We start from the raw sequence: 12,746 nt of genomic DNA on the forward strand, positions 1-12,746 counted from the left end.
AGGGATGTAGATCAAGGGAGATTATTTTTTTGATAGAAAGCATTGTAAGTTTTTATGCCAATGAGAATAATCCAAGAGAAAGGAAAGAAGGAAAAAGAGAAGGCAAATAATAATAAGGCAGAAGAAAAGGGCAGCAAAAAGAACGCAGCTTTTCACAGAGTTGTGCATTTTTCTCCAGCCACTTTCAGCTGTTCAGGCACAGGTTCAGAGTGGGCCATGAGTTAGTTTACTCCGAAGTTACTGAGCATACAAACTGAGTAAAACAATGGCGGATGAGGGAAATAAGTTGAGGGATTATGCAAGGGAGTGAGTATAATGATATGAATGAAACCTAAGTTAGATAAGGAAGAATTGGTAATGTGAGGTTTGTGAACATAATATGAAATCAATAATGAAGCATGTAGGAGAGACAAGTGCTTGTTCATCTAAGTATTAACAAAAAGTAGGAAATACGATACTGTGAAGCATGACTGAAAGATAAAAGGTGAAGCTGGAGGCATGCAATGTTTAAAGTTAAAATTGGGAAGGAAATGAATTTATTAATATTAACTTGGGAGTTCATGTAAGAGGTCAATTGTAGCATAAGATCATTGCTAAAGAATTAAAGACAGGGGTGACATTACAGGAAAATTGAATTTATCAGAATTTATGGCAACAATTGTGCTAAAATCCTAAAGAATAAAAGAAGTGACCCAGTGCTTTGTAGATAACTGCAAAAAAGAGAAGAAATGGGTGGTAGTGTCTTACTGATTTGCTGAAACTGAAAATTAGGGAAACTCTTATTTCATTAGGAGTAAGACATGTGGTTTCTTTTCATATTTTAACATTACTGAAACTGGGATTTGTCTTATAATTTACGGCATCTTACAGTCACTGTTAAGCAGCCATTCCAACCTAAAATTCAATGCTTTTTATATTAAAAACTTTATTTTTTGTGATTGCACAAAAAGTGGTATATAAATGTTTTGTTGACTAAAATGTGAAGAGGTTTTAGACAACAAAACATTTGTATACCACTTAAACAAAGAATGCGGTTCCTGGTTGTTGTTAAAACAACACTGGCAACATTGCACTAAAAATATTAGTCGAGCCTATTCCCTCTGGAGAAGCTTGTCTTTTAATCTCCAACAACAGTTACCATAAATTGAAAAGAAAATTCCAGGTTCAAAGGTATTTACATCTCTCTCTTTCTCTCTCTGTCTTTTTCTTTTTTAATTTAACTACATAGTTATATATGCATAAATTTCTGCAAAAATTTTCACTTGCTAGTAATTTACTAGCTTAGGTCTTCTGCGTGTGGCCTATATGCCAGCAGGGTTTTTCCTGCCTTGAGAGTTCTAAATAAACTGCAAGAAATCCCCAACACCTTAAAGACAATACACATTACTCTCTATAATGAAAATAGTCCTGTAGGCTGATTTCCTCCAGTAGCCTTTCTACAGGTCCTATATATCATATGTTCATCGTATTTTTCCCTAAGGGGGTTGAACATGATGCAATATACAGCCCCTCTGCAATTTTGAAAAAATTAAGTTGTAACATGAATTTTATGAATTTAGTAATTTTACTTGAGTTTTGAGGGTTCATGTAAATTAGTCACCTTTTCAGAATTTGCATCATGAACCTCTTCTCTAAATAATTTAAAACTTTCTCTTATGCAGGGTAGCTTCCCTGCCCCTTTTGTTTGACATCTGGATACAAATTATCCATTCCACAACGGTACTCACATTCTGAAGAAAAGAAAAAAATCCCCCCCCGCCACCAACTGAGTTTCTTTATAAGAGAAAATTGTCTACCAGATGTGAAGTTGAATAGAGGAGCTCAAATGCAGCAAATGTTATCTAATTTTTTTATTTCTGACAATAGGCACCTCAAGCTCAAAGAAGTCGTAATATTATGGTTGGCTTATAACAGTGATGGCAGGCAGTGTGAACATGCTACCCCAATATTAGACACAACTCTTTTGTTTCTTGCTCTTCTTTATGTAGGTAGAAAAAGTAAATACCTTTCCAGACTCATCTGAAGTTAGGGATGACTACTATTAATGAGGAGATGAAAACAAGTTCTTGGATGGAGCCTCTGGGAAAGCTGGCAAATGAGATGGAGTGGCACATTTGCCATCAGCTCTTTTACTCTTCACCCTTCTTCCTGCTTGAAAGTGCCAGATGTCATTACTGAACTTCTCAGTCCCAGATGTCATTATTGAGCTACCATACAATTTTAAAACTCTGTAACCCTGACTGCTTCATGGAGACAAATAAGTGCATTCTACTGTAAGCCCAGGTAAGTCAAAAAGATAGAGTAGGTTTCCATAAATATGTAAAATCATGATCTGAGGTTTAACATTTATCAAAAATCTCCTAGTTTTGCTTATTCTGTGGTTAAACTGGATAGTCCATTAATATAGTTTGGCTCTGTGTCCCCACCCAAATCTTATCTTAAATTGTATTTCCATAATTCCCATATGTTGTGGGGAGGGACCCAGTGGGAGATAATTGAATCATGTGGTAGCTTCTTCCATACTGCAATTATGGTAAGGAATAAGTCTCATGATATCTGATGGTTTGATAACGGGAAACCTGTTTCATTCGGTTATTTTCTGTCTTTACTGCTGTGATATAAGCCATGCCTTTTCCCTTTCACCATGATTGTGAGGCCTCCCCAGCCACGTGGAACTGTAATTGAAATTAAACCTTTTTTTCTGTATGAGTTACCCAGTCTTGCATACGCTTTATCAGCAGTGTGTAAATGGACTAATACATCCTTTCTTGAATATTATTTTGTTTAATTAGTTTTTCCTCGCAACCCTAACAAGCTCTACCAGTATTATTTTAGTGAATTTACTTGCTTCTGTGATCTCTTGCTGATTGTCAGCATATAAAATGTTAATAAATGCATTAGTAATACAAGGTCATATGCAGTCATATAATGAATCGTGTCATTTAATTTCAAAATGTAATGAACTGCATAACCTACAGAACCTTATAAAACTGTTCTCAATAGTCAACATATTGAATGTTGGTTATTCTTTGAAGTAGCCTTGTAATAAAAGCAAAAATGAATCAAAGCTTAGTTTGTTAATGATTCTGATGAAATTTGTATTTGTATCTTCTCAAAAGCCTAGTAGTATAAATTAGTATAAATTATAACAGGGAGATTGCCAATATCACATTGGGAAGTCAGTTATCCTTTTCACGCCTATAAATATAATTTACCATCAAAATATATAAATATAAAATACCACATTTACACCAGAACCTGTGATAATTAGGTCAGATGTGCAATGTGTAAACATTAGGAATTTTATCTCCTCTTACTGTGTGATACTATTATAGTTCATTTCTTTAAATACACATGAGAAAATTATAATTAGAAAAGGGAGTCAACAAAAAACTCATTTTTCTGAAATTAATTTATCAGAGAAAAGCTATGTGAAAACATTATATATTTTCAGAAATAATCATATAACACAAACTAAAATTGGTGAGGAAAGCTACACCATCATATCACCATTTGTACTGTAAAACAAGAGCAATATCAAACATTGCTTTTGTTTTACAGTGCAAATCATAACATCTTGGCTATAGAATAAAACTTTAACCATAAAACAGATAATACTTTAAGAAATTTTACTTTTTTCTGATTTTTCTTTTGTAGTTGTCACATTTACTGATTTATTAGGGTTTCTTTTTTCTTCTTATACTAAAATTATCTTAAGTGATGAGATGGAAGTTTGCATAAAAGATACTAAATTAACTTTCCCAGTCTCATTTTATATTTCCTGTTTAAAGCAGATCAGGCACATAAAAACTCTATACCTGCAGTGTATTTCAGGACTTTAAGAATTAACATGACTCTCAGATGGTATTCTACGTGCATAAAATGAGAACAGGAAATAATGGTCTCTACTTGGAGACTATCGAGCCTAGGGAAGTGATTGATTTAGTGGATAATGTTTTGATTTATTCTCTTGTGTATTTTTCTTTCTCAGTAATACCTTTGACTGTATGTTCCTTTGCCCATTTAAACTAGACTTTGAAGTCATGCTTATTATCCAAGGAAAGGGTATACCAAAAAGTATAACTATAAATAGTCTTGATTTCTTGGGTATAAATTCCAAAATGGTCTTGAAAAACATACTCACCATTCCAGACTTTTATGCAGTAAGACATGACCTTTTATTTTTTTTTCCAGGATCAGATACTGGCAAAATATAATAATTGTTTAGGATTCAAAAGGTTTGGCTTGGAATATCACAACAAATTTTCAACAAATTAGAGCATAATTTTATACTAAAAACCAGAGCTTTTCAAAACTTTTGCAACAGCACATATATTCCAAGGATGGGTGATAAATATGCCAAAAATATTGATGACTATGAAACTTTTAGAATGATACATTAATAGTGATGCAAATTTACTTTTAACTAGTCAAAAATTTCCATCATTGAAATAATAATAAAAATATATTTATGTGACAATTCAGTGTTCATCCATCAATAAACCACAGGTACTTGACTTGCCCTTCTACTGTAAGCAAGTATAAACTTGGACAAAATATATGAAGTGATTATTTTCATGCATTGAACAACAGTCAAAGCAGGACTATAATACTTGATAGAAGGCATCAATGGCACTCTGAGTAGGGGTACTTTCTCTACTTGTCTTAAGGAAATGGAGCTCAAGTGAAGCACTTGTATTGCTGAGTCAAGGAAGCAGAGATTAGAATTCTATATTGCTGAAGTAGATGTAATTTTCAAGGCAGGTTCCTAAAAAGAAAGAAGTTTAACAGAAGGGGCCCCAGAGGTCTGTGAGGACTCACAGTGGGTTACTATAATTACTACTATTATTTTGATTGAGGGCTCTGTTGTGTAATATTCACAGAATGACTCAGATACACTTGGCAGAAATCTGCTAGTGCTGGGCTGAGATGGAATAAAGATAACAGAGGTCACACCAGGATAAAAAATATTGCAATTATGGCCCATAAAGAAGTGAGACACATTGCTGAACATTTCAGATATTTGAGAGTCAGAAAAGACATGCCTTTGGAATAAGGGTACACTCTCTAACTAATGACAAAACCAAAATTGACCTAACTTAATAAAGACTAAAACCAAAACTAGCAGAAGCAACAAGAATCCACAGTAATTAACTGCCTGACAAAATATAATTAATGCCCTATAAAGAAAGAAAACATAATTCAGACATGTAAATTAGCAGGGAACCATACTCTCTATATTTTTTTAATTGGTCAATAGAAACACAACCCAATACGGCTTTAAGATTGTATTTAGTGCATGAGGATAATAAAACAGCTATGTTAAATATGTTAAAAGACTTAAAGTAAAGAATAATTATGACACAGGATTCTTTCAGTGCCACTTCACCAGCTGGAAATCTCGGCCCACGGCACCTCAGCTCATGCTACCAGCCAGGATCCCATGCCCAACATGGGGCTGAGCTCAGCCCATGGATGGTCCAGCCACGCTGTCACCAACTGGCTTCTGCCTTGGGCACTGATGTCTAGATTAAGGGGAGGCAGTGACACTAAAAACTCAGAGATGCCAGCAACCACAGAAACCCATGGTAGCATCACAGCTTCTGCGCAGGGAGTTCTGTGGTCTGAGCCACTAGGGAATGCCACAGGTCTCTCTCTCTCATTCCAACTGCTAGCAGCTCGACAAATGGGGGCATGTTATAGCTTGTTCCTTCCCACCACCCATGGCTTGGTAAACAGGGATGTGTTATTGCTCTGGCTCAGGGAGTCCAGAGGTCTGGGCCCCCAGAACAGTCACAGCTCTTCCCTCCTATAGTCTGGCAAAAGAGAGTGTGACATAGTTCTTTTCATTCATGCCACCCACAGCTTGGCCAGGAGCTGGCTGGGAATATGTTACTACCCTTTTTTCCCCCTGCTGTTCTGTGGGTTCCAGATTCTCATCATATGACCAAGAAAACTGAGGTACATGGACACCAGAGAGTGAGCAAGGCAGAGAAGAATTTTACTGAGCAACAGAAAAGCTCTCAACAGTGAGAGGGGTTTGTGAGTAGCCTTCTGTGTGAGGGTGGTCTGAAAGCAGGAAACCCTCTGTGTGGCTGAGTCCAGGGTTTTTATAGGCTTGCAATGAAGAGGCACAGACTGTAGATAGCTTAGAAAAGGCAACATTTGATTGGTTAAAAAGCATTATTCAGAAAGAACCAATCAGAAAAGAGTAGGCAAACAGGAATAGAAATTCTCACTGTGGTGGTGGACTTTATTCCAAACTGGCAGCTCGGTTTTCAGGCTTTAAATTGTCTTTGGTTTGAAGGTTGGTTTCACTGGGAACCCACCCCCTGCTGGCCTATAAATTTGTCTGTTTCCTGCCACTATCAATTATAATAAGTAAACCAATGAAAGAAACATAGTAGAGAATACACTCTATAAAGAAAAAAACAATTAAATTCTAGAACTGAAAATAGAATACCTGTGCAGTGTGTGTTCTAAAATGTGATTTTATTTTATTTATTTCTATTTTTATTATATGAAAACATATAATAAAAGAGATAAACTTGACTGAAAAAGTACAATATATCTATACTGAAAAAATACAAATTAAAGAAAACCTAAACAAATAAAAAGACATAATATGAGCAAAGATTAGAAGATTCAATATTGTTAAGATATCAGTTATATCAAAGTTGATTTGTACATTCAATGAAATACAAAATCTAGTTTCATCAGGGGTTTTTATAGAAATGGACAAATTGATTCTAAAGCTTATATGACAATGCAAAGGACAATGTATGACCACTGCAATGTTGAAAAAGAAGAAGAAAGTAAAAGGATTTATACTATTTGATATCTAGAATTACTACAAAGCTAGTGATAAAGACAATGTGGTATTATTGCAAAAATAAAGACATATATAAATAAAATACAATAGAGTCCAGAAAGAGAAGGAACATAACATACGCAATACATTTTTTATTTTCCTCCTTTTCCGCTCTCATAAATATTCATCAACATCCTTTACCAACTTTCTTAATAAGAAAAGAGCCTTACTTTCTCAGCATAGTGCAGCGAAACTATTCTTAGGCTAAGGCAACAGATAAGTTTCAACAGAGGCTCTCATGCGGTAAACTGGAGAGACTAAGAGTTCTTTTCAGATGCCCTCAAATCTCCTGTTTCACCAGAGAAGTAGAATGCAATGGTTTAGTGTGTTGCCTGAGGCTGAATCATTTGATAACAAACTAAAACAGAAGGTCACACCCTAAGAAGGGCAGCCTGTGTCCCAGAATAGATAAAGAAGTGCTTGAGAGGGTCAGTGGAATAGAAGAAGCTATTAAATCTTGCCAAGGAATCTCTATTATTAGACAGAACAATAGTATTTACAATACTAACTATAAATGTCAAAAGAAGATATATGAGAAAGTCAGAATTACCGGTGACAGATAAAGATGAATGGCTACCAGGTATATGGGAATGGGGGGAGATGAACAGGTGAAGCTCAGGTCATATTGGGCTATGATACTAATTCTGTATCATTCTCTAGTGGCAGATACACAACACAACCCATTTGTGAAACTAATATAATGTTACAGTGCAAATATTAAACCTTAACGTGATTTTTTCTTTCTTTTTAGAAAAAGATCAAGTGGAAGGTGAAGGATTCCAAATGGAATGCAAACTATGATGAGATAATCTAATGGTATTAAAAATATCTGACATAACTAACTGTAGGATGTGGAAAAAAAGAGATGTTAACCTAAATAACTTTGGAAACTAGAATAGGCTGTAGGACTAAAACAAAAGAAAATGTACATAAGCATTATTCTAGTTGGTAAAGTTGCTTCTGGTGGTGGTACAGGTTAAAAGATGTGAAGTTACCATATACGTATATTGAAATTGAACCAACAAGTAAGTTCATGGTGAACAGTGAGAGTGAAGTTTTTATTCTTGGAGAAGTTATAGATAAGAAAGACAGAAGGAATCATGTGGTTCTGGATTAGAGTCATAAAAATCTGTATAAGCTCATGCTTAGTTTAATATAGATACTGAAGGACAGACATACAAAAAATTATAAATATCCCTTTATACATGGGTCAGTTACATATACATACATGCCTTAGCTCTGTTCACAAAGAGGGCCTAAACCAAAGAGACCTTAATAGCAATGAGCACATCTAGAACCCAGAACTTGATTTTTAAACTCATTCTTCAATAAAAGGAACCAGAAATCCTTAAAATGGCTGAGTCTAAAGTAGCAAGTATCATACAGAATGAGCCTGGAACAACTGGATGCCAGAAAAGGAGTGCTTAAAAAATAAAATGATTGGGTTAAGTCAAAAGGGCTTTGAAAATTCTCCCAACAGCCAAAGATGAAATAGTTTGAGCAACAAAATAAGTAGCATATTGTATTAGTCAGGGTTCTCTAGAGGCACAGAACTAATAGGGTACATGTATATATAAAGGAGAGTTTATTAAGGAGTATTGACTAACCCAATCATAAGGGGAGGCCCCACAATAAGCCATCTGCAAGCTGAGGAGCAAGGCATCCAGTCCAAGTTCCAAAGCTGAAGAATGTGAAGTCTGATGTTTGAGGGCAGGAAGCATCCAGCATGGACGAAAGATGTAGGCTGGGAAGTTACACCAAACTAGTCTTTTTATGTTCTTCTACCTGTTTTTATTCTGGCCACACTTGACAGCTGACTAGATTATATCCACCCAGACTAAGGGTGGCTCTGCCTTTCCCAGTCCACTGACTCAAATGTTAATTTCCTTTGGCAACACCATCACAGACATACCTTCAATCCAATAAAGTGACAATATTAACCATCACATACAGCACTGGATTATAATCTAACGCATAAATACCCATGATTCAATACTATAATCAATCAACCAAGGAGTACAAGTCTACATGGAAGAAGTCCAACTAATATGTGTAGATATTCCCTTCTCTACCAATTATGTGGGTTTAGTGACTTAGTTCCGCAGAGTAAATTATGAAAAGTGTGTGCCAGGGGCAAGGGTAGGTTTACAGTGGAGATACCCAGCAAACATTACCTTAGACATGTGATCAACATTAACATTATCAATGGCAAATCATGTTGATAGCATGTGCCTTTTATATGATATGCTACTGTCTTCCTCACAAAAACCCCAAAGCCCTGTCTAGCCATGAGAAAATAATCAGACAAATTTTAATTGAAAGGAAATCTGCAAAATATCCGATCATTATTCTTAAAAACTCTCAAGGTCATCAAAAGCAAGGAAAGTCCAAGGGAAAACTGTCATAGTCCTGAGAAGCCAAAGGAGACATGAGGATTAAATACAAAGTGCTATCTAGATAAGATCCTGTATCAGAAAAAAAAAAAAAAAATTAGAGAAAAACAAATGAAATCTGAAAAACAGCACAGAGTAGTTGATAACAATGTATCAATTTTGGTTCATTAGCTGTAACAAATGTACCATACTAACATAAGATATTAATAATAGGAAAAACTGGGTGTGGGATATATTGAAATTCTACTCTATTTGCCACTTTCAGTAAGTCTGTAACTATTAAAAAATTTAAAGTTTGTTAAAAACAGTAAGCAAAAATGTATATACAGAAGGAGCAGGGCTTGGCAGAACTGTAAAACAGATAAAGTAAGCCATAGCATGGTTGCAATTAATAAGAACAGAGACTGGCCCAAAAAACAAATGTTTTTCCCATAAGTACATCTTGGAATTAGGTGACCTTTGGACAAAAGAGAGAGAGAAATAAGAAAGAATACGAATCATTGTAAAGGCCACTATTTTATCTTGACTGCATGATTATGATTTCTACAACTAAAGTAATAGAGAATTCAAAGCTACATTTACTTAAATTGTAAGTAGTAAAACAAGGCTTATATTAGATTTTGTGAGCAGTCATAGATTTGAAAATGTATACCTTCTTACTCAGATATCAAAGGAACAATTGATGAGGGGTGCAAAAACAGAAAATAGACAGTACATAGCATCAGAAAACTGAGAGTTAACTCACTGTGGGGTTTCAGTAAAGATCTCCCCTTTTTCTTGGATCTAAAAACATAGGTGTAGCATATGATGTACTAAATTATTGGTGCAAGTAAAATAAGTATATTGAAATATCTCTGGAAATCAGAATTGAATATACTTAGTGATATAAATTAGGACAATAATAGGCCAATGTGCAGCAATGAGGAATCCAAGACAGTGGGAAGGTGTAGGGAAGCAGTTTGCAATTTTAAATAGGGCAGTCAAGGTAGAACTCATTCTTGCAGACTAGAACACATTGAAACAGACTTGAAGGAGATTTAAACATTAGTAATGTGGGACAGCCAATGAAAAAACACTAAACAAAAAGTGAGTTTGCCATGTTCAAAGAACTGCAAGGAGAACAGTGTGTCTTGAGGAGAGCAAGTGTGAGAGTTAACTAGCTATGAGTTCAGGTGAGGGTTACAGACTGTAGGGTCTTGAAGGCAAAGTAAAAATCCCAACATTTACTCATAGAAGGCCACTGCAAAGTTTCTCAAGAAGAGTATTATAATCTATCATTTCAATGGAATCATTAATTCTGCAAATGATTTAGAATAGTTTAAGGAAATACATGTAGAAAACATGAAGAAATGACTTACAGAAGGTTTCATTTAGAGTACACAGATTATGATGTATGACAATATATGTATATGTATTTTATATATTATACATATATGTACATATATGTATACATGAACAAGATGAATCCTTTCTTCATAAATAAATGTAGATGATCTTCCACTATGGGCTTGATCTTCAACACTTCTCATCTCTTCCCAAAATGAGTTTATTTGTAAATTGCTGATTTCTTGAGGACATTGTCTCTATAAACTTTTCATAAAGCATCAGTGATTTTTATCATTTTCTGCCCAAGCTTCACCATAAATTTGAAGTTTGTTGCTACTTCAATTTTAGCAGAATTAATGTTGCTCTGATGGGCATTTTTCAAACTGATATCTTATCTTTTTTAGTGCCACAATCTGGATTCTGTTCAAATATGTTACAACAAATTAGTATGAGTTTATTTTGGTATAAAAAATTTACAATCTATGCATAGCTTTTTCATAATATGCATTTTCCATGAACTTTTTGAAGATCCTTGCCTGATAATGTTTCAACTATTATTTCTGTCCTAAAATTAGTGTTTCTCTCACTCTGCATTGTCTTTATAATTGTATTTAAGAAATAATAAATTTAGCATAACAAGTTTAAGCCAAATTGTTACCATAATAACAAGCCCAATTTCAACATGTTACTTTAATAGCTCCCTAAAGTTTCTGAAAATAGTGAGAAATTATTTTATTGGTAATTACTTCAAAGAGAACAAAGCTTTCAATTTGCCTGTTCTTTGCTTGAATCTTAAGGCTGAACTTTTGAATTTGGTATGAGAAGCAATGATCAGGAGACACAGAGCTAGATAAACCTTATCATGAAAGTATATATTCATAAGTCTGGGTTTCGGAAAGTTGGTAAGTCCATTTCCTTACAAGTCCATTTTTAAGCCACAGAGAAAATGATTCCTTTAAACTGTGAGTCAAGTCATGACAGGCTAAGGTAACAATGTCTAATATCAGAGTCCCATTTTGCAAATTATTTTTGTGAAAAAACATTTCTGAGGACAGAAACTTTCGAAAGAGAAGTATCTTGGGAATAGGAGTTAAAGGTTACTGGAATACTTGAAAAGTCATATTTATAACTGTATTAGTCCATTTTCATGCTGCTGATAAAGACATACACGAGAATGGGCAATTTACAAAAGAAAGAGATTTAATTGGACTCACATTTCCAAGTGTCTGGGGAGGCCTCACAATCATGGTAGAAGACAAAGAGGGGCAAGTCACATGTTACGTGGATGCCAGCAGGCAAAAAGAGTGCTTGTGCAGAGAAACTTCCATTTTTAAAACCGTCATATCTCATGAGACCCATTCACTATCATGAGAAGAGCATGGGAAAGACCCACCCCAATGATTCCGTCATCTCCCACTGTTGCCTCCCACAAGTGGAAATTATGGGGGCTGCAAGATGAGATTTGGGTGTGGGCACAGAGCCAAACCATATCAATAACAAATCTTCTAATTGGGAGTAGAAATGTAAGTCAGTAGACCTTCTCAATAAGCAGCCAATGGACTATATGGCCTGACATGTTATTTAACAGAGTACTTCATTCTTAAACAGTATTTTCATATTTTATTTTCTCTATTACTAATAAACACGAGGTTGTATGCTAAGCTTTATGAACTTTGGTGTGCTTTGCAAGACAAGAATTTTAATACACCTTTAACCATATTACTAACTTTCTCTCATACATAGCCAGTATTTTCAAACGTAAAAAAAATCATTTTGCTTTAGCTTTTAAACAAAAGCTAATTTCTTATCTCCCCAAAAAGTATGTCTATACCATTCAAAATAAAGAAAATAAGGCACATTGATGTAATTGACATACCTATGGCCACAGGAAATACAGAGGCAATAGCATCTGTCACCTATACATGCTTCACACAATCAACACACCTGATTAATACAGCAAAATGTTAGAGTAAAACATGAGAGCAAAAAGCAGAAAACAACAAATTCTAGATGAAGTTCAAATTATTCAGTTAGGCATGCATTCAGCACTTAAATATATTGAGTATTAGGTATATACTAGGTTTTGTTTTAGATGCTGAAGATACAGTAGTTAACCAAGACAAGGTGTCTGACCTACTGGTACTTATATTCTGGTG

This window comes from Sapajus apella, unplaced genomic scaffold (assembly GCF_009761245.1).
Source record: "Sapajus apella isolate SASKATOON/1434 unplaced genomic scaffold, GSC_monkey_1.0 scaffold2, whole genome shotgun sequence".
NCBI lineage: Eukaryota > Metazoa > Chordata > Mammalia > Primates > Cebidae > Sapajus > Sapajus apella.